The sequence below is a fragment of the Nerophis lumbriciformis genome, linkage group LG28 (genome assembly GCF_033978685.3).
Source record: "Nerophis lumbriciformis linkage group LG28, RoL_Nlum_v2.1, whole genome shotgun sequence".
Lineage (NCBI taxonomy): Eukaryota > Metazoa > Chordata > Actinopteri > Syngnathiformes > Syngnathidae > Nerophis > Nerophis lumbriciformis.
Window position 1 is genome coordinate 18,412,544 of NC_084575.2, and position 26,994 is coordinate 18,439,537.

Sequence of the window (26,994 nt, forward strand, 5' to 3'; positions counted from 1 at the left end):
CTTCTTCAATTTCGTTTTCGCTACCTGCCTCCACACTACAACCATCCGTTTCAATACATTCGTAATCTGTTGAATCGCTTAAGCCGCTGAAATCCGAGTCTGAATCCGAGCTAATGTCGTTATAGCTTGCTGTTCTTTCCGCCATGTTTGCTTGTGTTGGCTTCACTATGTGACGTCACAGGGAAATGGACGGGTGTTTATAACGATGGTTAAAATCAGGCACTTTGAAGCTTTTTTTAGGGATATTGCGTGATGGGTAAAATTTAGAAAAAAACTTCGAAAAATATAATAAGCCACTGGGAACTGATTTTTAATGGTTTTAACAATTCTGAAATTGTGATAATGTTCCCCTTTAAATTTACAGCAAACTACCCATCAAATTAATAAAAATGACAATACATTGTACGTTGTTTTTTACAGCATGTTACTGTAAATTGGAAGAAACTACCACTGTTTTTGACGTTCTGTTGACTGAGCTGCCCATTTTTGACTGTAAGATCTCACTGGTGTTGTTTTTAAGGGTGTATTACTGTAAATGGAAAGACTTACGGTAGAAAAACTGGCAGCTAAGTTGCCAGAATAAAAAAAAAGAAACGGTGCTGTTTTTCCATTAACAATATAATGTTGTAAAAACCAATGTAAATTTAACTAAACAATTCTGGCAACTAAGCCACCATCTTTTTTATGTAAAAAAACCTTTCAAAAAACAGTTGTACTGTTTTTCTATTTACCGTAAAATGTTTAATTTTTTTTTTGAAAACCCTATATTTTACAGTAAAATGTTGTAAATGTAAAGTTTTTACTGTAAACTTAACAGTCTACTTAAAACAATGTATATAATTAATAATGAAATCTATAGGCAAATTCATACATTATTCGCTGTTACAAGCGGCCCTCTGATGACAGCCTTAACTGCGATGTGGCCCTCAATGAAAACCAGTTTGACATCCCTGCTGTGGAGTATGCATCATTTTTTTTTTTCATTTCTATCCAAAAAGGGCCAACATGTTGTTTAATGACATCCATATTTCCTTCTGCAGCCTGTCAGAACCGGATCAAAGGAGCATTTGCGCAATCAGTAACACGAGTTGGATAAACTGCCCAGAATATATTATCAAAGACATTTCAGGAACATTTAAAAGCTTCTGTGCTGCAGATTGGTTAATGTTGTGAACATTTTTAGTCAGATTAATAATGATGATAGCTGAATATTCATTATCGTGTTTACTCACCTTGTTCACTGCAAAAACTGAAATCTAAGTAAGATTAAATATCTCAAATAAGGGTGATATTTGCTTATTTTCTGTCTGATAAGATAATTCTTCTCACTAAGCAGATTTTATGTTAGAGTGTTTTACTTGTTTTAAGGGTTTTGGTCCTAAATGATCTCAGTAAGATATTACAGCTTGTTGCTGAGATTGTATGACCTATATTGAGTAAAACATGCTTGAAACTAGAATATTAACTGTTGCAAAGCTGTGTTATCAACACTCACAAGCATAAAACTACTTTTTCAAAGTAATAATTTCTTATTTCAAGCATGAAATAAAAAATCATGACTTTGACACTATTTTGTCTCATAATTAAAACGGATGACGGCCAAATGGACTTTGCTGTTTTATTTTCAATGAAACAATAGAAAAGATGTACTCATATAGTAGTACAGTTGGCACAGTACAGTAAACTGACAGTTAATATTTAAACATTTGACATTTCAAACAATTTTGAACAGAAATAGTTCATGCACATTCAGATAAATTCTTCAAAATTACAATAAAAATAATTGGCCGGGGGCCGGGCTGTAAATATATATATATATATATATATATATATATATATATATATATATATATATTTATATATATATATATATACATACTTGCGCACTAATTGACTGAAAGAGCACGCACTTGGCGCGATGATGTCATGTTATCGATGGAAAAATGCATTTTTAGACAATATGATTTGCCTGAGCGGCTAGTAGACCCCGAGAGTAACAAGCGGTTGCCTTGTTGCCTTTCCATTAAGAAAAATATACTAGTTTTTAGTATAAGTTTGCTGGTTTCAAGAAATGTAATGCCGAGCGCATATCATTATTTCAAGATAATGGCACTAGCATTTACTTCATTTAAGAATATTTTTCAACATATTGAGAAAAAAGGTCTCATATTTGTTTTTTCTATCAAGAAAAGTGCACTTGTTATTAGTGAGAATATACTTATTTTAAGGTATTTGGGGGTTCATTGAGGTTAGCTAATTTTACTTGTTTTGGAAAGTCTTGACAAGCCAAATTTTCTTGTTCTATTGGCAGATAATGTTGCTTAGTTCAACTAAAATACCCCTAATTTTTGTATTTTTTTTTCTTTGTTTTTGAACACTGACTTTTTGCAGTGTTCCCAGTGCCAACCACACTAGTATGGTGGGCTACTAATGTAAAAGAGTGACTATGCTATATTCTGGCTCTTGACCAACAATTTACAAAACAGTTTAAAAAACATATAGAATTTTAAAATACAATACAAACATTTATTTTGTGAGTTAGTCACAGGGCACGTGTAAGCATCCATTCACACACCAATGCACACTTTACAGCAGGGGTGTCAAACGTACGGCCCCAGGGCCGAAACAGGCCTGCGGACATGTTTTATCCGGCCGGTGGGATGAGTTTTCTAAGTATAAAAATTAACCTGAAATTTTTCAATGAAAGAAACTTCTGTTCTACATGTGTTCACTGGATGTCGCAATAGCAATTATTTGTATCTCTGTCGATCAGTGGTTCTCAACCTTTTTTCAGTGATGTACCCCCTGTGAACATTTTTTTAATTCAAGTACCCCCTAATCAGAGCAAAGCATTTTTGGTTGAAAAAAAGAGATAAAGAAGTAAAATACAGCACTATGTCATCAGTTTCTGATTTATTAAATTGTAAAAATATTGCTCATTTGTAGTGGTCTTTCTTGAACTATTTGAAAAAAAAAGATATACAAATAACTAAAAACGTGTTGAAAAATAACCAAGTGATTCAATTATAAATAAATATTTCTACACATAAAAGTAATCATCAACTTAAAGCGCCCTCTTTGGGGATTGTAATAGAGATCCATCTGGATTCATGAACTTAATTCTAAACATTTCTTTACAAAAAAAGAAATCTTTAACATCAATAGTTATGGAACATGTCCACAAACAATCTAGTTGTCAACACTGAATATTGCATTGTTGTATTTCTTGTCACAGTTCTTTTTGACAGACATTTTAGTGAGGGTCAAACCATCATGGCATGGGGGAAACTCTGGGTTTATGGTAATGAATGGAATAGCCTACTTGATTTGATGTTCAGTTTATGAACTTACATTCATATTTTGTTGAAGTATTATTCAATAAATATATTTATAAAGGATTTTTGAATTGTTGCTATTTTTAGAATATTTAAAAAAAATCTCACGTACCCCTTGGCATACCTTCAAGTACCCCCAGGGGTACACGTACCCACATTTGAGAACCACTGCTGTAGATGATGCTACATATATACAAACTAAACAGTCAAGGAAAATGATCAAACTACATAAATAGCATACTGTAATTTGATTTTGATATCATTTATTTGATCTCGATAGATTGAAAATTAACACCGATAATTTATTCAGAAAATATAAATAACGACAAATAAAGGTGGAATACATGTACCGTATTTTCGGAGTATAAGTCGCACCGGAGTATAAGTCGCACCTGCCGAAAATGCATAATAAAAAAGGAAAAAAACATATATAAGTCGCACTGGAGCCCGGCCAAACTATGAAAAAAACTGCGACTTATAGTCCGAAAAATACGGTAAGTGTAAAAAAAAAAAACAACAACATTATGATTTCAGAATGTGCTTGTTCTATGTTTTTTAAACAAAGAAAACAATCTGAAGTTGTCTTTATTTTTAAGTTATCGTGCCGTGATTTCACCAGTCACCGGCCCACTTGGGAGTAGATTTTTCTCCATGTGGCCCCCCTGATCTAAAATGAGTTTGACACCTCTGCTTTAGAGTCTTTGGTGGTGAGAGGTTTGAAATGGATTCAAACCTCCTGGCTGCGAGGCAGATGTGCTAACCCATCATATCAAAGCTTACGGTTGCCTTGGAGGAGCATGTGTGGCATTCCCTGGTCCAACTGGCAAATCATTCATGGGCGAAACCAAATATTATTTATGAGGAGAGATTCTACCATGTTGTTGGCAAGGCATAGTATTTTTTATGCATTATTTATTTCTTATTTGACAGTGATATGGTTTCACCTTACAGGTAGTATAACTTGATGTTTTGTTATATACTGTAATGTATGACGCATTACATTTTATTGCGGCTGCTTTTGGAGGTTTATGTTTTTAAGAAGTGCGATTCGTCATGTCGGAGGGACCGACAGAGGAGATCATTCACAATGTCGGAGTTGGCAGTTTGCGCACATCCCAGCAGTCACAAGCCTGATGTGTGATTTGCTCTGTAACGTTGATTCATCTTTTATTTTTGCTCAATGCACCAGTAATAAAACTGGGCATAAGGTAACCACTATTGAATCCAAGCTGCCTCGTTCCATTACTGGATTAAGTTTTTGGACCAGACATTTAAGGTGCTGAAGTGATAACAATAACTGTCATATATTTCCTTTCAACGCACAATATGACCGCAATGCTGCGTCAGCATGATTTCAAATTGGCTGATATAAAACTCCACATTTGGCCTCGTCTCTGACAGTGAGAAGACTAGAGAGAGATAAAAAAAAAAATTGGCTGCCATGACAACAGTCTCCCAAATTCTTGCAAGGTATAGGCGATGATTTGCAAGTTCAGCAGGAAAAAATCAGCCCCCCCCCCCTTTCAATTTAGTGGCACTTAGTAGAAGAAGGCCCCCAGGAGCCCTTCTAATAAACATTTAGGATTGGAAACATATTCCCATTAAACTTTGTTCAGAGCCCAAACTATAACAAATTTCAAGTCTTTGGATAGGTATTTATGATGGGATTTTTCCCCAATTTAATACAGTTTAATTATCCAACAGGTAAAACAATCCTTTTTTTTAATTACATGTGTTTGACAAACGGTGCACTCAAATGCAGAAATGGACTATAAAAGAATGTAATCATGCTTTCAAATCAGCATCTCTACAGCAACAAGTCCAAAGTTTCCATAGATTTTGGTCATTCAATCCCAGACCTTCCAATCCACCCAGCAGTGGATTTTCTTCCCAACTTGATACCAAGTAAAATTCAGGCTGGTATTGGCGATACTCATTCGATACCTATATTTTGTTCAAATATACCTACTGTAAGGTGTCTGCTAAAATTTTAAAAGTTGCATATTTTCAAATAACCTATCTATCTAAAAAACAACATTAAAAATGTAAGAAAAAGAGCAAAAATAATGGGAATATAATGAGGAAAAAGCAGACATTTTAAAACAATTAATAATCACATATTTTAGTAATTTATAACACAAAGTTGTGTCTTTAAATATATATATATATATTATGTATTTAGCATTTTTTTTTTTTATGAAAAAAAAATTCTCAAAGGCCTTTTCAGTACGCGCCCCTTGGTGGAAAAAGTTTTAAAACTCCTGATCTAAAGTATTAGATGCTCTCAAAATAAAAATAAAATATACTTGAAATATATCCAAAGTTTAGTAAGTTAATTGAGATGAAAATAATAATAATTTATGAATAACAACCATAATAAACAATCTTAAATGTGTAACTCAACATTAATATTTTCGTACAGGCAGAATTTCTAACATAGTAGGTTATACAGTTACACAATTGTGTTATTATTATTCGAGAGGGACAAGCGGTAGGAAATTAATGGATGGATGATATTATTCTCTTCCTACATGGGGAAAAAAACTATAGTAAAAATGTAAGAGAAACCAGCAAAATTATCGGTATTTAATGAGAAAAAACTGAGATGTCCAAAATTTAGTGGTTCTCAAACTTTGTTCACCAAGTACCACCTCAGAAGAAACTTCTCTCCAAGTACCAACATAAGGACAAACATTAGAATACAGTAGCGTAGTAGGCCTAAGTATTCATTGAAACCAAGACAAATATTTTTTTCACAAGTATATTGAACATGTTTTGGCCACTGTAACATTGCACACAGTTTGAACAGTAACACTGTGTTTGAACATAGGAAAATAACACACTTGGATTTTAATCAAATGATTCCTTTGGCGTACCACTAGATGAAGCCCACGTGCCACTTGTGGTACACTTACCACAGTTTGAGAATCCCTGTACTAACTAATCAATAATCATACTATATCTGATCACCTATGTTACATAGTTGACATCATTTTTAGCATTTTGTAAAATAAAAAAATATAAATATGGCCCTCGCATACTTTGACTTTTCCTGGTCATATGGTGGAAAAAGTTTGGACACTCCTGAATTAAAATATCAAAAGTATCGATATTTTGATTTGAGGATCAATATTAGAGCATAAAGACCTGGTATCAGCGGTATCGATATTTCAGTATTGATCTGCACATCACTACCACCCAATGCTCCCAAGAGCATCACATCCTCCCTTACATCTTAGAGCCCAAATAAGCATTTAATTTGGGAGATGTTTTTTTTTTTATTCATGTGAAACCTATACTATTTTAATCAAACTTGAATTATTTTTAGTACAAACTAATTTCAATATAACTAAAACAAAAATCTGGAAATCTTCCTGGAACAACTAAGAACAAGCGTCGGACTCTGTACAAACAGCACTACTACCACGTCACATCGGGCTGTTTGATTGATTGATTGATTGTTTGATTGATTGATTGGTTGATTGATTGATTGATTGATTGATTGATTGAAACTTTTATTAGTAGATTGCACAGTACAGTACATATTCCGTACAATTGACCACAAAATGGTAACACTCAAATAAGCTTTTCAACTTGTTTAAGTCCGGGTCCACGTTAATCAATTCATGGTAAAAGCATGTAAGTATTTCATCCATCTCTCCATCCATTTTCTACCGCTTGTCCCTTATATTATTATATTTTTAATCAGTGACAATGCAGGAAGGGGGCTATTTCCTGTATTATTTCTGTCCAAATAATTCAATTCAATTCAACAATTTGTTTTGAGTAAAACAAACCGTCTACACAATTTAAACAGCAATATTTGCAAAAACTATAGTACAAATTGGAGAGAAACAAAAATATATGCTGTGTGTCCAAAACAGAGCAGGGAGAAGCAAAAGCTTGCATATCCAGCGCTCTTATTTTTTGTTTCTGTCCCTGTTTGCCACCACTTCTCAAGTCTGAGTATCAACTCCCTCACCTGTGCCTCATTGGCAGTCAGGACACACCTGCCACAGGTTTGCCAATCGGGATCATTTGTGCTGCATAACTTGCCCAATGCTTCCTGCGCCTGGTCGCTTTACTCGTGCACTTCCCTGCTGCACTACCTTTGTGTTTTCCCCAATTAAAAGGTTTTTACCTGCACTTCACCTACTGTCTCTGCGTGTCCAGACCAACAACATCAAACACAGACCATAACTCAGTTTGCTGTGCAATTTCAAATGAAGCACCTTGTCATTCATTAATTGACATTATACACACGCTTATTCACGCAAAACAGGGCCCCCCCACGGATCGCGGGGCCCTAGGCGCAGAGCGTGATCCGCACATAGGGAGGGGCGGCCCCTGCTGATACTACTTTTGCATGTGGCAAGGCTGACAGGGTGGTATTTCAATGTGCTGTGCTTATGTGGGATTTTAATACCTAAAATGATGGTTAGCCGTGCTCACTCATGTAATAATAAGGCAACTGAAATGTGAAAATTGTGACACTCTTGCAAATAATATATTAATAATGCATGTCTGACGGGGTCAATCGCAACAAAATGAGGATTATCAACGTTTTAAAATGTGTTTGTTTTTTTAAATACATTTGGCCGAATAGTGCATATTATAGCCAAATTCAACTCAATCCGAGCTCTATGTTTGTCCATCCATCCATCCATCCATTTTCTACCGCTTATTCCCTTTGGGGTCGCGGGGGGCGCTGGAGCCTATCTCAGCTACAATCGGGCGGAAGGCGGGGTACACCCTGGACAAGTCGCCACCTCAATGTTTGTCCTCAAACAAAATTACAAAAATGAAAACAATTTTTGTGCTTGGTTGTATATTGATTAAGTCAGTGTTTTTCAACCTTTTTTGAGCCAAGGCACATTTTTTGCATTGAAAAAATCCGGAGGCACACCACCTGCAGAATTCATTAAAAAACTAAACTCAGTTGACAGTAAAAAGTTGTTTTTGTTGGATATGACTTTAAACCATAACCAAGCATGCATCACTATAGCTCTAGTGATGCATGCACCTACTTGACAGTACACCTCAAGTAGGTGTACTGTCACCACCTGTCACATCACGCCCTGACTTATTTTGACTTGTTTGCTGTTTTCCTGTGTGCAGTGTTTTAGTTCTTGTCTTGTGCTCCTATTTTGGTGGCTTTTTCTCTTTTTTTTGTTATTTTCCTGTGGACGCCGTCTTTGCTCCACAGTAAGTCTTTGCTGTCGTCCAGCATTCTGTTTTTGTTTACTTTGTAGCCAGTTCAGTTTTAGTTTCGTTCTGCATAGCCTTCCCTAAGCTTCGATGCCTTTTCTTAGGGACTCTCATGTTTTGTTTTTTTTTGGTTTAAGCATTAGACACCCTTTTACCTGCACACTGCCTCCCACTGTTTCCGACATCTACAAAGCAATTAGCTACCTGCTGCCACCTACTGATATGGAAGAGTATTACACGGTTACTCTGTCGAGCTCTAGACAGCACCGACACTCAACAACAACACATCATTTGCAGACTATAATTACTGGTTTGCAAAAAATATTTTTAACCCAAATAAGTGAAATTAGATTATCTCCCACGGCACACCAGACTGTATCTCACGGCATAGTGGTTGAAAAACACGTCTCTAGACAGCACAGACACTCTACAACGGCACATTATTTGCGAATTATAATTATTGGTTTGAAAAAAAAAAGTTTTTAACCAATTAGGTGAAATTACATAATTTCCTACGGCACACCAAATCTCACAGTACACTAGTGTGGTTGAAAAACACTGGATTAAGTTACCGTTTGCCTTATATAAGATAAAATCACCAATGTAAGGGATGTTAAAAAAAACAACATTTATCTAAAAAAATAATAAAATCCCAAAAGTCAGTCTGCTTGGACATATGGCAATACTTTTAATAACTCTCTTTCCATGTCACATAGTAAGTGTTTATTTCCATTGAAAACACTGAAATGATGCACAACACACCTTCTTTGAACTTACCCGTGTTTGACTGCGTTTACTCATTATCTCATCCATTCAACAACAAGAGCAAACTTTACATGTTGATGTCTTTTTTTTTTTTATCATCTACATCTTGACCTATGACATTAATCCCATTATAAGTGTCACTTTTCGACCGATTTCAATGCTTTACTGCGAATGTCTAAATTATTGAATTACACAACATTCAGCTGTCGGTTTGCACCACAAATTAACGCCTTTTACACTATAACATGAATGGAAGCACTTGGAATATGTCTGCAACATAGTGCCGGGGAAAGCAGACATGATTTGATGAATTTTGCACGTTTTATTTGATCTATAAGCTGTTCAATTTAATTGATCCATGAGGGCCCAATGACATACATGCATGTTGAGATTTGATAGTTAAAAAAAAGTTAGGTTTAAGGTCCTGAATAAAACTAATCATTTAAATGTACTTTGCTTTTAAAAAAGAAGAAGCATTATGTTTTTTTTGATCCGAATGCACCTACACGCGCAACTCCTCATTTTCAGCGGAACAGAAAATTTGAATAAATTACCAGCAGTCCTACTGAAGGTGCAGGAAAAACAAGCCTGGTATCAGATTTTTTTTTTTTTTAATTTTTAATAAACAAAATTATAACATTCTCTTTCAAGATGTCTCACCTAAACAGCTTTTTTTCCCCCTTTGTTCCTGCATGAGACCGAGGGGTAAGAGCGGACACACCTTCATGCTAATGCTCCTGTGTGGACACACTCGTCCACTATTACCCCCGTAGCCACTCCTAACTTGACCTCACAACTTTGTAAAAATCCAATCCGAAGAAAATGATCCAACGTCGAAAAATGTCAAAACTCTAGGATTGGGATTTTTTTAAATTTTTTACTTCCTGCAGCTACACAACATAATACCAAATATGAGTAAAATGCATCCCAAAGTTTCAGGTAAAGGTTCCCCTCAAAGTCCTGGGCCAAAACTCACTTTGTATTCTCTACTGCTCGCTAGTGTTACCATATCTGAGTTTTTGTGCAGAAATATGGGGAAATAACCACAAATGTGCGCTACATTTGTTAACCCTGTTACAAAAAAAAGATCAATTAGACTGATGCATGATGTTGGATATCGAGAACATACAAACACTTTATTTATTGAGTCAAAAATATTAAAGTTCCATGATTTGGTAAAATTGCAAACAGCTAAAATTATTATTATTTTTTTGGGTTGATGCACTAGTTGAAAGTGTATCGTGTGTTTGTTTCTATGTTGATTTAATTAAAAAAATAAATAAATAAATAAATAAAAAATAAAAAAAACAGCTAAAATGATGTACAAAGCAAACTATGACCTGCTACCAAAGAATGTACAACAATTCTTCTCAACTAAAGAGGAGAAATATAACCTTAGAGGGAAATCTAATTTAAAACATGTGTATGCTCGTACAACACTTAGAACCTTTAGCATATCTGTAAGTGGAATTCAATTATGGAATGGTTTAAGTAAAGAAGTTAAACAATGTACTGATATAATCCAGTTTAAGAGGTTCAAATTAATAGTGCATGCTTACAAAGTAAAAAGAATAATAATTATGAGAAACACTTTCAACCTTATTGAAAATAAGATATTCTTCATCTCAGTATGTTAATCATGATTGACTTAATTATTTATTACAACACTGTTGTATTACTCATTCACAAAAAAAATGTCAGTAAATGAACATATGTAAACGCTCTGAAGTGGGAAAGGGGTAGGATTAAATAAGCTTTGCTTCTTCCTACTCCTTTTCGGACATGATGTAAAAGCGAAATTGATGTGAAATTGTGTGACGTAAGTGTTCGAAATAAACTCAAGAAAGAAAAGAAAGAAAAAGAAAGAAAGAAAGTGACCCTTACCTTAGCAATGACTTCAGGAGGACCGAGGCAGGGTTTGGATGACTTACTCCTTCTCTTTAAATTCATCCATGCTGTAAAAAAAAAAAAAAAAAAACCAAAAAACCTGGGATTCCTGCCTGAAATTCCAGATTAGAATAGGATCTGGAAGAAGAAAAAAAATAGTCCCTCCTCTGGACCCGCGCTCCTCACTTCCTTTGAATTCCTTGACAACACAAACCCTCACGTCTGTGTCACCCACTGGCTAGGGGGACTAAGAGATGCTTAGATGTGGAGATCTCTGTTCCTCTCTCCTCAGTCCTTGCCTTTTGTCTCCGTCCGTAGAAACTCCTATGCCGTGGCGACAGGGGGGCTTTTCTGACGTCTCCCACCGTCACACTCCTTGTCAGGCTGCTCTGTCGGCGTCCTCCACATTGGAGAAGCTCCTCGCCTTGGTCCTCTAACCCCCCCCCAACCACTAAGTAGAGTCTGTGTCAGAGAGGCAGAGCTCTTGTGTGAGTGAGCATGTGTGTATTACAACCTAGTCCAGCTGGGGAAGAGAGAAAGTGAAAGTGAGAGAGTGGAATCACATGCCTTAAAGTAAGACTGCCCACTTCTGCATCAAGACTCCATCAGTAAATGAAGCGTGCTTTATTAACCCCGGCGTTCTTTACATCCCCTGCGCCATGACAGGAGACGAGGGCATTAACGTTACGCCCTCGGCTCGTTAGCCATGTGTGGAGAATGGGTGCCTGCGAGGGTGTGGATGGCGGGTGAGTGAATTTGCCCCCTTCCCTCCCGTCAGGCTTGAGAGTGAAATGTGTTCCAAGCACGGGACTTTTACAAGGCGTCGGAGTGCCTCGTCGGAGCCTCTGCAATCACCAAACGGTCCATTAGCAGCTGGCTAGCAGTTTCTGCAGCGATGAGCGTGGATGTGAGTTTTTTACGGCCGGTCCCCGTTGCATCCGCAGAAAGTGCCGGAAGGAGCGTGTGAGCGTCCTTCAGTGGCTTTCTTTTGATAGAAAAAAAAAAAATCCACAGTTTTCTGTGTGTTTGTGTGTGTGTGTTAGGGCTGGGCGATATATCGAATATACTCTATATCAATCAAGCAATCAAAGTTTACTTATATAGCCCGAAATCATCTCAAAGGGATGCACAAGCCACAACGACGTCCTCGGCTCAGATCCCACATCAGGGCAAGAAAAAAACTCAACCCAATGGGATGACAATGAGAAACCTTGGGGGGACCGCAGATGTGGGGACTTTTACATAGTGAAACCCAATATCTAAGTTACATTTTAACCAGTGTGGGTGGCACTGGGAGCAGGTGGGTGAAGTGTCTTGCCCAAGGACACAACGGCAGTGACTAGGATGGCGGAAGCGGGGATCGAACCTGGAACCCTCAAGTTGCTGACACGGCCACTCTACCAACCGAGCTATACCTGTGCGATGTAGAAAATGACTATTTTGTGAGTATTCGAGTATACGTTCTCACGGAGTTGCTTTTAGCTGCGGCAGGCTTTTCTCACTCTTTCTTGTCTCTCCTTCGCACAGGAGAGATAAAACAAGCGCGCATTCTTGCATATGTTTTTTTGATTGATTGAGGATTTTATTGACATCTTAAAGAATTTAATCCATGTAACGCTTTAAAAAGGCAAATGGACGGCACAAAAAGCCAAAAGGCTTGTTTACATTGTAATCCATTATATATTCATCACATTTGATACATTCAATAATAAAATATATATAACCTGTAACAGGTATGTAAAAAATTACGTTAAAAAAATGGATAAATGATGACACAGTATACATGTCAGGTGATTTGAAAAATAATATACACAAAAAATGGGGGGGGGGGGGTATACACTATGTACATGACACTATGTACATGACTATGCACATGTTGACTCCAAGAGTGTGCAAAAACAGAATGAGAAACTATATATATACACTATAACCACATATAAACCTGTTTGATGCTTCGGAAAGTTGCTGGAGATCAATGTTGGTTCAGATCAGGTAGAGGTTGAGCTGATCCAGGATTTTATGGCAGTTTTACAATTTAGTAGGGAAGTTTGAATTTTAAGGTCTGTTGGTAGTGCATTCCACTGTGTGGTGGCAACATAGTAGAATGCATTTTTTCCCATGAGATTCTTGAATCTGGGGGGGGGACGAGGTCTTAGGAACTCCCTCTCGTGTAGTACCTGTGAGCATCACTTACTCTGGTGAAATAGTTGGACAGGTGCTTGGGGACAGTTTATCTGAGTATTTTGAATACCAGGCACATTGCGATTTGGTGTACTCTTTCCTCAACTCTAAGCCATCCCAATTTGGTGAAGTGGGCTTGAGTTAGGTGAGTCCTGTATGGGAGGTTGAGCAGGAGTCTCACCAGCTTGTTTTGGGAAGTTTGCAGTTTTGTCTTTAGTGTTTTGGGGATACTGGTGAACCATGAGGTGCAGGCGTAGTCAACATGACACTGTATGAGGGCACCGGCAAGGGTCTTAAGTGTATCCCTCTTGATAAACGCAGAAATCCTGCCCAAAAATCTAGTTTTATTATTGATCTTGGTGATTGCTTTTAATGCCATTTTTCCACCCGAGAGAGTGTTGTCCAATATACAACCTAGGTAAATTACCATGTCTTTGCTGTTGATTATGGTATCACCTGCTTTAATTGTAAAGCCCTGGGATTTACCAAGGTTGTGCTTGGACCCAAATAGGATGGACTCTGTTTTACCCAGGTGTAGTGACAGTTTGTTATCGTCACATACTGTCGCGCGTGCAACGTCATACGCCCTCGCCGAGCAGAGAGGTAGCGGCATGGGTAATGTTAGCGGTGCGAGTGGTAATACGAGCGAGAGAAGGTGCGAATCTGGTAACAAATGGAGGAAGAAGAATTAATTGCCAAGAAAAACAGCCCGGGGTCAATCGTCTGGCGGTGGTTCGGCTTCAAGTGGGAATATGTTGAACAGACAACCGTAATATGTCAAGTATGCGGCAAAAGTGTTGCTACAAAAAGTAGCGGCACTACTAATTTGTAGCATCATTTGAAAAGCCACCCGCTAGAGAATAAGGAGTGCTTGAAACTCCGCATGTCAACATCTCCGGCCGGTGCCACACCCAACAAAATACCGAAGCAACCAGCACTGACCCAATTGAGCCTGAGGTCTTCCACTTCCAGATCAACAACGTATGAAAAAAATTGTCAACAACAAATTGTCAACCTACCACATAGCAAAGGACATACACAATTTGATTTCCTATAATGCAGCTCATTTTTATTTGACAGTTATTGAAATATCTTGTGTGACATCATGCACAAAAGTGCACTTTATTTGTTTTAAAATATTGTAGTTGCGTTCTGTACAAAAAGTGCACTTTAATTTAGTGTTGTTTTGATATGTCATCTTAGTGACATCAAGTGCACTAATAGCTTGTTTTTTTTAAATGTCCTTGACAATCTTGCACTTTCTGTTTTGAAATGACATGAATGTTTGTGCCACTGCTTAAAAACTGTTTGATAAATACAGTTTTGGTAAATTGACTTAGTTGTGATTTCCCTCTCTGCATGAAAGTTTAAAATGAGCATATATTAATGCAGTATGACAAAGAATGTCTCAATGCAGACACATAAAATTATCATACTGGTGTGATTATATGCATCAAGTGTTAATTCAAGGCTGAGGCAAAATATCGAGATATTAAAGTTAAAGTTAAAGGCCTACTGAAATGTGATTTTCTTATTTAAACGGGGATAGCAGGTCCATTCTATGTGTCATTTCGCGATATTGCCATTTGAGCATGACGTCACAGGTTGTGGAGCTCCTCACATCCGCACATTGTTTACAATAATGGCCACCAGCAGCGAGAGCAATTCAGACCGAGAAAGCGACAATTTCCCCATTAATTTGAGCGAGGATGAAAGATTTGTGGATGAGGAAAGTGAGAGTGAAGGACTAGAGGGCAGTGGGAGCGATTCAGATAGGGAAGATGCTGTGAGAGGCGGGTGGGACCTGATATTCAGCTGGGAATGACTAAAACAGTAGATAAACACAAGACATATATATACTCTATTAGCCACAACACAACCAGGCTTATATTTAATATGCCACAAATTAATCCCGCATAACAAACACCTCTCCCCTCCCGTCCATATAACCCGCCAATACAACTCAAACACCTGCACAACACACTCAATCCCACAGCCCAAAGTACCGTTCACCTCCCCAAAGTTCATACAGCACATATATTTCCCCAAAGTCCCCAAAGTTAAGTACGTGACATGCACATAGCGGCACGCACGTATGGGCAAGCGATCAAATGTTTGGAAGCCGCAGCTGCATGCGTACTCACGGTACCGCGTCTGCGTATCCAACTCAAAGTCCTCCTGGTAAGAGTCTCTGTTGTCCCAGTTCTCCACAGGCCAATAGTAAAGCTTAACTGTCATCTTCAGGGAATGTAAACAATGAAACACCAGCTGTGTTATCCGGCACAACAGTCAGGGGGTGCATTCTACGGCGGGGGTGCGTTATCCAGCACAACACCTGCCGCAATACACCGCTTCCCACCTACAGCTTTCTTCTTTGCTGTCTCCATTGTTCATTGAACAAATTGCAAAAGATTCACCAACACAGATGTCCAGAATACTGTGGAATTTTGCGATGAAAACAGACGACTTAATAGCTGGCCACTATGCTGTCCCAAAATGTCCTCTACAATCCGTGACGTCACGCGCAGGCGTCATCATACCGAGACGTTTTCAGCAGGATATTTCGCGCAAAATTTAAAATTGCACTTTAGTAAGCTAAAGTGCAATTTTGGCATGTGTTGCAATGTTAAGATTTCATCATTGATGTATAAACTATCAGACTGCGTGGTCGGTAGTAGTGGGTTTCAGTAGGCCTTTAAAGTACCAATGATAGTCACACACACACTAGGTGTGACGAAATTATTCTCTGCATTTGACCCATCACCCTTGATCACCATCTGGGAGGTGAGGGGACTATATCGTGTATCGTGACATGACCTATAAATATCGAGATATTAATAAAAGGCCATATCGCCCAGCCCTAGTGTGTGTGTGTGTGTGTGTGTGTGTGTGTGTGTGTTTGTGTGTGTGTGTGTGTGTGTGTGTGTGTGTGTGTGTGTGTGTGTGTGTGTGCGCTACACAAGCAAGCGTTTGTGTGGCGCATGTCTTTCCAGAACGCATTTCTCCTGCATATGGAAAAGCTTTTCTATTAACACATTGCCTGTTAAAGCAGAGAACTGGAGAATATGCCGACGCCACACAGGCACCATGGCTGACTCACTCACAGCGAGAAAATTCTGAGAAGCAAACAGGATGGGAAGACTCGGGGACACTTTTGATGCTTTTAAGGAAAAATATATATTTTCAAGTATGGCTGTTGTGACCGTCTGATATAAAATGTGTGTCTTGTAGGGTTTTACGGTATACCGGTATTAGTATAGTACCGTGATACTAATGTATCATATTCGGTACTATACCACCACATTGTGTCATGCGAACATGCACAATCACAGAGTTCTTACAAGCAGTGTGTGGACAGGATAAGGGAAAACGGACGAATGTTGGCTAATTAACTTCAAATGAAGATGAAGGATTCATATGTGGTCTATAGTCGGCAAAGACAAGACGAGACTTCAAAATGTTCGATCTTTAATCGTCAGGATGAATATCTTAACATTGAACACACTACACAAGTGAATGAAGTGCACACTTACTCAACTTACAGCCATGCGTGTCAAACTAAGGGTGGCCGTATGAACAACGCCAACACTGTCATAAACCTGTGCCATATAATGAAACCATACTAAACAACAATGACAAACACATTTTGGGAGAATAGTTGCACCGCAACACAACATAAACACTACAGAACAAATTCCCAGAATCCCCTGCAGCACCAACGCTACAATATAAACAAGCGCCATTGGTGGATCTACACCTAACATCCACTGTAATGATACCAAGTACAGGAGCCGTATCTAGTCGATACTACCATGATTACATCGATATTTTTTAGCTTCACAAAATCTTATTTCGTTTTTTTTTTTAATTTATATTATGTTTATAAACTCAGGAAATATGTCCCTGGACAAATGAGAACTTTGAATATGACCAATGTATGATCCTGTAACTACTTGGTATCGGATTGACACCCAAATTTGTGGTATCATCCAAAACTAATGTAAAGTATCAAACAACAGAAGAATAAGTGATTATCACATTTTAACAGAAGTGTAAATAAAACATGTTAAAAGAGAAAATAACCAGATATTAACAGTAAATGAACAAGTAGATCAATAATTCAATGTTGACAAAATATTAGAATGATAAATGACACAATATGTTAGCAGCTAAATTAGGAGCCTTTGTTTGTTTACTTACTACTAAAAGACAAGTTGTCTTTTTGTTCACTATTTTATTTAAGGACAGACTTGCAATAAGAAACATATGTTTAATGTACCCGAAGATTTTTTGTTAAAATAAAGCCAAAAAGTAAATTTTTTGTGGTCCCCTTTATTTAGAAATGTACCGAAAATAACCAAAAAGTACCGAAATACATTTTGGTACCGGTACCAAAATATTGGTATCGGGACAACACTAGTATCTTGTTACTTTGTGCATTTTTTAGCTTTGAACATCTAACATCACTTTTACCTTAATTGAAGATTATTTTTTGGCGAAGGGAACAGAAGGTGCACGCTGACGCCGTTTCACTTTAGTACGATACAAACTTAACTGAGAATCTTATTGTAACATATCAATCAATCAATCAATCAATGTTTATTTATATAGCCCTAAATCACAAGTGTCTCAAAGGGCTGCACAAGCCACAACGACATTCTCGGTACAGAGCCCACATAAGGGCAAGGAAAAACTCACCCCAGTGGGACGTCGATGTGAATGACTATGAGAAACCTTGGAGAGGACTGCTATGTGGGTAACCCCCCCACCCCCCACCCCCACCTCCCCCCTTCAGGGGAGACCGAATGCAATGGATGTCGAGTGGGTCTGACATAATATTGTGAAAGTCCAGTCCATAGTGGATCCAACATAATAGTAAGAGTCCAGTCCATAGTGGGGCCAGCAGGAAACCATCCCGAGTGGAGACGGGTCAGCAGCGCAGAGATGTTCCCAACCAATGCACAGGCGAGCGGTCCACCCCGGGTCCCGACTCTGGACAGCCAGCACTTCATCCATGGCCACCGGACCTGTGTGTCTACCCCTCCACAAGGGAGAGGGGGGCAGAGGAGAAAGGAAAAGAAACGGCAGATCAACTGGTCTAAAAGGGGGGGTCTATTTAAAGGCTAGAGTATACAAATGAGTTTTAAGATGGGACTTAAATGCTTCTACTGAGGTAGCATCTCTAACTGTTACCGGGAGGGCATTCCATAGTACTGGAGCCCGAATAGAAAAGCTTCCAGTTTTTGAAACCCCAAATTTTCGGAGATTTTAAATTTTAGGTTTTCATAATTTTTAAGACAGTGTTTTTCAACCACTGTGCGGTACAGTCTGGCGTGCCGTGGAAGATTATCTAATTTCACCTATTTGGGTTAAAAATATTTTTTGCAAACCAGTAATTAGAGTCTGCAAATTATGTGTTGTTGTTGAGTGTCGTTGCTGTCTTGAGCTCGGCAGAGTAACCGCGTAATACTCTTCCATATCAGTAGGTGGCAGCCGGTAGCTAATTGCTTTGTAGATGTCGGAAGCAGCGGGAGGCATTGTGCAGGTAAAAAAGGTGTCTAATGCTTAAACCAAAAATAAACAAAAGTTGAGTGCCCCTAAGAAAAGGCATTGAAGCTTACTGAAGGCTATGCAGAACGAAACTAAAACTGAACTGGCTACAAAGTAAACAAAAACAGAATGCTGGACGACAGCAAAGACTTACTGTGGAGCAAAGACGGCGTCCACAATGTACATCCGAACATGGCATGACAATCAACAATGTCCCCACAAAGAAGGATGAAACCAACTGAAATATTCTTGATTGCTAAAACAAAGTAGATGCGGGAAATATCGCTCAAAGGAACACATGAAGCTGCTACAGGAAATTACCAAAAAAAGAGAAAAAGCCACCAAAATAGGAGCGCAAGACAAGAACTAAAACACTACACACAGGAAAACAGCAAAAAAAACTCCAAATAAGTCAGGGTGTGATGTGACAGGTGGTGACAGTACACCTACTTTAAGACAAGAGCTATATTGATGCATGCTTGGTTATGCTTTAAAGTCATATCCAACAATTGCGACAACGACTTTTTACTGTCAACTGAGTTTTGTTTTTTAATAATTTCAACTGGTGGTGTGCCTCTGGATTTTTTCAACGCAAAAATGTGCCTTGGCTCAAAAAAGGTTGAAAAACACGGCTCTAAGCCATAATCATTCAAATTATATCAAAATAAGTCTTGAAATAGCTTGAGTTGCATAATATGAGCCTATGTCATATGTAGGTTTCATCTTGTAAATATAATTGCTGGATTAAAATGCATGTTCCTCGCAGCAATATGTATTCCCAACATGTTCATCTTTTCGCCCAGTTTTACTTTTTGATTGGTATTTTTCTTTGAGCAGCATGTGAGAATAGGAAAGCTGAGACTAGGACAACACCGTTGGATTTGGTGTCTTGGTTCTGCTCTCTCATTTCTATTCTCAGGTCCATCCATCAGTTCCAAACAGCTGTCTACTCACACTGTGCCAAAACGTAACCACAAATGTCCAATCACTGGCCAAGTCCGTGTTTGGACCAGGACAGACCTGTTAAACACCAGTGTTTGCCAATGGCCGGTCTCTCTATTGGTCCACTGTATTTCTCTTTGTTGCATGCCTTTTCTACCGTTCCAGTTCAGCCGACAAGCTTTTGGAGCTGATTCAAAGTAAAAAAAAATAAATAAATGTGTAAATAAGAAATGCAATATTTAGCACCCTGCAGTGCATTTAGCTGTTGTCTTAATAAAGTAGGGCTACTAATAGATCAGGGGTCACCACCCTTTTTGAAACCAAGAGCTACTTCTTGGGTACTGATTAATGCGAAGGGCTACCAGTTTGATACACACTTAAATAAATTGCCAGAAATAGCCAATTTGCTCAATTTACCTTTAACTCTGTGTTATTATTGATAATTAATGATATTTATTTTTGTGGAAACACTGATCATCTTAATGATTTCTCACAATAAATATATATAGAAACAGATAAATATCAATATGCAAAACTTTATTTTTATTTTTTTCTCTAAGTGCACATTTTTCAAATTGAACATTTTCAAACGATCACTTTTAAGACAGTCTTGTGAAATCACAATATCCCATTTTAACTAGCTAGCCACTAACATTTTTATAAAAGAGGATAAAACACGAAAAAAATGGAAATTAAATTTTGAAACATAGTTTATCTTCAATTTCGACTCTTTAAAATTCAAAATTGTACCGAAAAAAAGAAGAGAAAAACTAGCTAATTTGAATCTTTTTGAAAAAATTAAAACAATTATTTATGGAACATCATTAATAATTTTTCCTGATTAAGATTAATTTTAGAATTTTGATGACATGTTTTAAATAGGTTAAAATCCAATCTGCACTTTGTTAGAATATATAACAAATTGGACCAAGCTATATTTCTAACAAAGACAAATAATTATTTCTTCTAGATTTTCCAGAACAAAAATTTTAAAAGAAATTCAAAAGACTTTGAAATAAGATTTAAATTTGATTCTACAGATTTTCTAGATTTGCCAGAATATTTTTTTTGAATTTTAATCATAATAAGTTTGAAGAAATATTTCACAAATATTCGTCGTCGAAAAAACAGAATCTAAAATGAAGAATTAAATTAAAATGTATTTATTATTCTTTACGATACAAAAAATGTATTTGAACATTCATTTAAATTGTCAGGAAAGAAGAGGAAGGAATTTAAAAGGTAAAAAGGCATATGTGTTTAAAAATCCCAAAATCATTTTTAAGGTTGTATTTTTTCTCTAAAATTGTCTTTCTGAAAGTTGTAAGAAGCAAAGTAAAAAAAATAATTAATTTATTTAAACAAGTGAAGACCAAGTCTTTACAATATTTTCTTGGATTTTCAAATTCTATTTGAGTTTTGTCTCTCTTAGAATTAAAAATGTCGAGCAAAGCGAGACCAGCTTGCTAGTAAATAAAAAAAAAAAAAAAAAAATAGAGGCAGCTCACTGGTAAGTGCTGCTATTTGAGCTATTTTTAGAACAGGCCAGCGGGCTACTCATCTGGTCCTTACGGGCGACCTCGTGCCCGCGGGCACCGCGTTGGTGACCCCTGTCATAGATTGTGCAAAGCCATCTGACAAGATGGAAGTTCTGTTTGTCACCAACAACTGTCGGTACATTGACAGAGAATAATAAAAAAAGATTAGTCAAGCGCGGGGATACCTTCATTTCAAAAAGGTAAGCAGTGGAACCTTGTTTGCTCATGGATGCTGGAAGGGAGAAGATGATTCATGAATAAAAACATGAAAGCACTATGGTTATCATTTATTTCCCATTGCATCTTTTTTCTAAGTTTAGGTGGAGATATTCTTTTTGTGAAATACGTTAAGTTTATACAGCTGTAAAATATCCCTTCATTATGGGGAATCATGTATGACAATCTATTCCGTTCAAAACCCCTGCTTGCATGAAGGCTTTATAATGTGTACAATCACAATTCATTGACCTACCTAATAATAATAAAAGCAAAGAAACCCTCACACAGTCTTGACTTTAGTGATTACATTTTATATTTTTAGTTACATTGACATTTTGTGGGGGGAATTTTCCCTACCATTCACAATCATGATGCAAGACAAGCACACATAATTTGTTTTAATTTATTTTTTTAGATTCTCACTAGTAAATAAATGCGATAAAAATTCCACTTACAATGGAGCATATACGAGTCGCTCTATTCTGTCTATAAAGCACCTAAAAACATCTAAACACCTTCATTAAGGTTTTATATACATGATGTAAGTATATATGTAATGCAGTAACATGCACACGTATAATAATATATCATATTTACGTATTATGCTCATTTCAAGCATAAACTTCCAAAATGTTAACTTTTTCCTTTAACAACATCACTGATTATCACTCACCGCATACTTTGTGAGGGCCAACAAACATAATAAATCATCACTTACTGTACAATGTCTGCTCTCACTGGGATGACGACTGTTAGTATGAAGAATGACTTATAATCTTCGCAAAGAAAAAAGGGGAGTGGAAAGAAACGTCTTCTTCGCCTTAATTGGCTCCAGGGGTCGGCAAACCAAAATGTAGAAAGAGCCATATTGGACCAAAAATACAAAGAAAAAATCTGTCTGGAGCCGCACAAAATTAAAAGCCTTATATAAGTGTTATAATGAAGGCAACACATGATGTAAGTGTCTATATTAGCTATATTAGCCTACCAAAATTACTTTAAAAGTCTTATATAAGTGTTATAATGAAGGCAACATATGATGTGTCTATATTAGCTATATTAGCCTACTATCAAAATGACTTCTTTTTTTTTTTTTATCAATCCAACAAAACAATACACAACAATACCATGACTTTAAAAGTCTTATATAAGTGTTGTAATGAAGGCAACATATGATGTAAGTGTCTATATTAGCTATATTAGCCTACTATCAAAGGCTGACGCAAATCTTCGTTGACAGAAATGTTGTATTTTCATTTTTATCCTACACATTTTTGCAACATTGGAAATCATTAGTAAAATGGAGGCGTCTCAGAGGGTGAGATACCTTCTGAAAATTACTGGCTCAGAATGGCCAAAGGTATAGATGTGCGTGTCCAAGTTAAGGGAAAAAGGCAGGCTGTCTTCTTCTAAGCACAGCATAAAACGTTTGGTGGACAAAATGAGACAAATGAGTGGCATACAACGCGTCTTTCTGTGGCAGCATCGGAGAGAGTTGTACATGTAAACAAACTATGATGAGTTCAAGGATCCCTGAGATTAGTAGGGCAAAACGGTGCTTGCCAAATACTGTCATCAGTGAAGCATGTATAACATAAACAGTGGGATTTTCTAACAATTAGGAAGGTTTGTGTCATGTTTGTTCTCCTACAGAAAATATATTAAAACAAAAACATGTTTTTTGTTTCTTCATCTTTTCCCATTTTCACACATCTCTGAAAGAGTTCCAGGGAGCCACTAGGGCGGCGTTAAAGAGCCGCATGCAGCTCCAGAGTCGTGGGTTGCTGACTCCCGGCCTAAACGAAGTATGCTATGTCCTAGAAGACAACGCCACCCTCAATTGAAAGGGGGAAGAAATCCTATAGCAAATTACTAATATCTAGGCCAGGGCAATATCCCCACGTAAGCTGTCCAGAATGACCAGGACGACAGAGGCTGATGTACAAATCTAAGGAACAATTTGATTAATTCAATACAGTAGTAAAAGTTACCACAGGAGGAGTTTGATGTAGAGGATTTACCTGCAGTGTAAGGACAACAGGCAATGGCTAGTAGGGATAGGGCTACCCAGGGGGCTAGGCCGGGTTACTGGGTTACTGATGGTAGGGCCTAGTCAGAATGCTTAAGGCCAATAGGGGGCATGCAATCCACTGCAAGTCCACAGCACACAAACTAATAGTCCATCCATCCATCCATCTTCTTCCGCTTATCCGAGGTCGGGTCGCGGGGGCAGCAGCCTAAGCAGGGAAGCCCAGACTTCCCTCTCCCCAGCCACTTCGTCCAGCTCTTCCCGGGGGATCCCGAGGCGTTTCCAGGCCAGCCGGGAGACATAGTCTTCCTAACGTGTCCTGGGTCTTCCCCATGGCCTCCTACCGGTTGGACGTGCCCTAAACACCTCCCTAGGGAGGCGTTCGGGTGGCATCCTGACCAGATGCCCAAACCACCTCATTTGGCTACTCTCGATGTGGAGGAGCAGCGGCTTTACTTTGAGCTCTTCCCGGATGGCAGAGCTTCTCACCCTATCTCTAAGGGAGAGCCGCCCCACCCGGCGGAGGAAACTCATTTCGGCCGCCTGTATCCGTGATCTTGTCCTTTCGGTCATAACCCAAAACTCATGACCATAGATGAGGATGGGAACGTAGATCGACCAGTAAATTGAGAGCTTTGCCTTCCGGCTCAGCTCCTTCTTCACCACAACGAATCAATACAGCGTCCGCATTACTGAAGATGCCGTACCGATCCGCCTGTCGATCTCACGATCCACTCTTCCCCCACTCGTGAACAGACTCCTAGGTACTTGAACTCCTCCACTTGGAGCAGGGTCTCCTCCCCAACCCGGAGATGGCACTCCACCCTTTTCCGGGCGGGAACCATGGACTCGGACTTGGAGGTGCTGATTCTCATCCCAGTCGCTTCACACTCGGCTGCGAACCGATCCAGTGAGAGCTGAAGATCCTGGCCAGATGAAGCCATCAGGACCACATCATCTGCAAAAAGCAGAGACCTAATCCTGCAGCCACCAAACCAGATCTCCTCAACGCCTTGACTGCGCCTAGAAATTCTGTCCATAAAAGTTATGAACAGAATCGGTGACAAAGGGCAGCCTTGGCGGAGTCCAACCCTCACTGGAAACGTGTCCGACTTACTGCCGGCAATGCGGACCAAGCTCTGACACTGATTATACAGGGAGCGGACAGCCACAATCAGACAGTCCGATACCCCATACTCTCTGAGCACTCCCCACAGGACTTCCCGAGGGACACGGTCGAATGCCTTCTCCAAGTCCACAAAGCACATGTAGACTGGTTGGGCAAACTCCCATGCACCCTCAAGGACCCTGCCGAGAGTATAGAGCTGGTCCACAGTTCCACGACCAGGACGAAAACCACACTGTTCCTCCTGAATCCGAGTTCGACTACACCGGATAGTCGAATAAACTAATAGTGTAAAACCAAGGCTTGGTTCAAAGAAGGAGAACTGTGTTTTTACTTAAAAAATTTTAACAAAATTGACGATATCTTGCAAGCTTCCCGAGAATGGCAGCTATTAATTTTCCACGAAATATGAGGACTAGAAAGTGAAATAGTTTTTAAGGCACAACGTAAAATATTTACTGATTTACCAGTGTACAGAAGCCCAGAAAAAAGAGAGTACCACTCAAATGAATGTTTTTATGGTGTCATTTCTTTTTTAAATCCGAAAATAGGACATTTTTTCCTAAGAAATCTCCTCATTTACCCTAACACGGGAATAACTTATAAATACATAATATTACAGTGTAAAATATATATAGAGATGGGTACATTTTTAACATGTTTGAATTGATCCCAGATAGCAAATTTTCCTAATGTAAAAAAGTAGAGCTTAATAGAGCTGATAATGATAACTGTGCTGTCCTGTTGTTATATACATTTTTTCTTCCACTTATAAGTGTCATTTGCAAGTATTTTATAGAAGACTTTGCATGCAGTTACAATTACAAGACGTTAGATGGCAGTAGTGCATAGGCTATGGTGTGTTGCCGTAAAAAGAAAGTAGTCTTTGCCATTTAGCTGAATGTGCCTATCCAGCTTTTTGCTGAGACCTGAAAAGTGTTTGTACTTTAAGTATTGTTCTTAAATGTAGTGTGCATCTTAGTTGTCGTTTTGATTACCAAATTTGGATGATAGCCATGTAAAATTGCGTTGTTCTTTGTGACAATGACAATACATTTAATTGAATTAAAAATCGATAACGTTAATCATCAGCATGTAAATGGCATATTCCATTTAAATAAGCATCGAGTTAACACATTTTGAAAAGTAAAGCCTTACTGTACTTAAGAGTGTTTTCTATCAGGCATACTTGCTTTGTTGGCATGAAAAATTGAAACATTACCTAAAGGCAGTCCAGCTGAGTCCGTTCTGAGTGCTTGACTGCTTGTTTCAGTACCAAGTCTGAAACCGGACGTGACGTCATGATTTTATGTGACGGAATTTGGTCGATACCTATAACAGTACCAAATTCAGTACCATGTACCACATAACGACGCGACATCAGTGTAAGATGGCGGCATTTTGATTGATTGATTGAAACTTTTATTAGTAGATTGCACAATACAGTACATACAGTATTCCGTACAATTGACCACTAACCCTAACACCCGAATACGTTTTTCAACTTGTTTAAGCCAGGGTCCACGTTAATCAATTCATGGTATGCACCATGTTTGTGTGGCTGTGGTTCTTTGACAGTCAACCTGTCCTCAAAACGTACAGTGAGGTGAACAAAAGTTAACATATGATAAAGTGGCGGGCCATGCATTTCACACCTAGGCTTTCAGTGATGTCCTACTTAGTCCGACTTGAATAAATACCTTTCATAATACCATAATTTACGTCATAACCTGATTATGGCTGCAGAAAAAATATACAGAAATACACTTCACCTCAATAGTGTACAAAACGGGCTATTTTCCGGCGCATTTAAATATCAAGAAACCCACATGTGCCTACACTTCACAGACCGCCGCATTGTTGATTCAGATTTCACACGGCGCTGGCAACAAGCTCGCTGAATTCTAATTAGATAAAAGCTCTAACGTAAAAACAACAACGAGGAGCCTAATATGACATGAAGAGAATGTGATGAATACTTACTATATATTTAGAGAAAGTAAATAAAAAACAAAATTTACTTTTGTCAATTTATGATCATGATTTATGTAAGGACAGCAGAAAAGGCCCTGAAGGCGCACCAATTTTATGATGGTGCGTCATTACTGGATTATGTGGATGTGGCTTGGAGAAACCCTGTTGGCGCAGCGGGTCTGGGTAAAATTGCTAGCCTCTTTAAAGAGGAATAAAGGCGACGCCACCACAAAAATATGC

The 26,994-nt window shown here is 38.2% G+C and overlaps 1 protein-coding gene across 2 annotated transcripts in view; it reads right to left on the reverse strand.

Moving 5' to 3' along the window:
* LOC133570951 (chemokine-like protein TAFA-1) overlaps positions 1 to 11,664 on the reverse strand; it is a 439,541-nt gene extending 427,877 nt beyond the window's left edge. For both annotated transcript variants that reach the window (XR_009810257.2, XM_061923817.2), the window contains exon 1: positions 11,193 to 11,664. The gene's annotated coding sequence lies outside the window, so the exon portion shown is untranslated. The remainder of the gene's footprint in view (positions 1 to 11,192) is intronic.
* Positions 11,665 to 26,994: the final 15,330 nt, after the last annotated feature.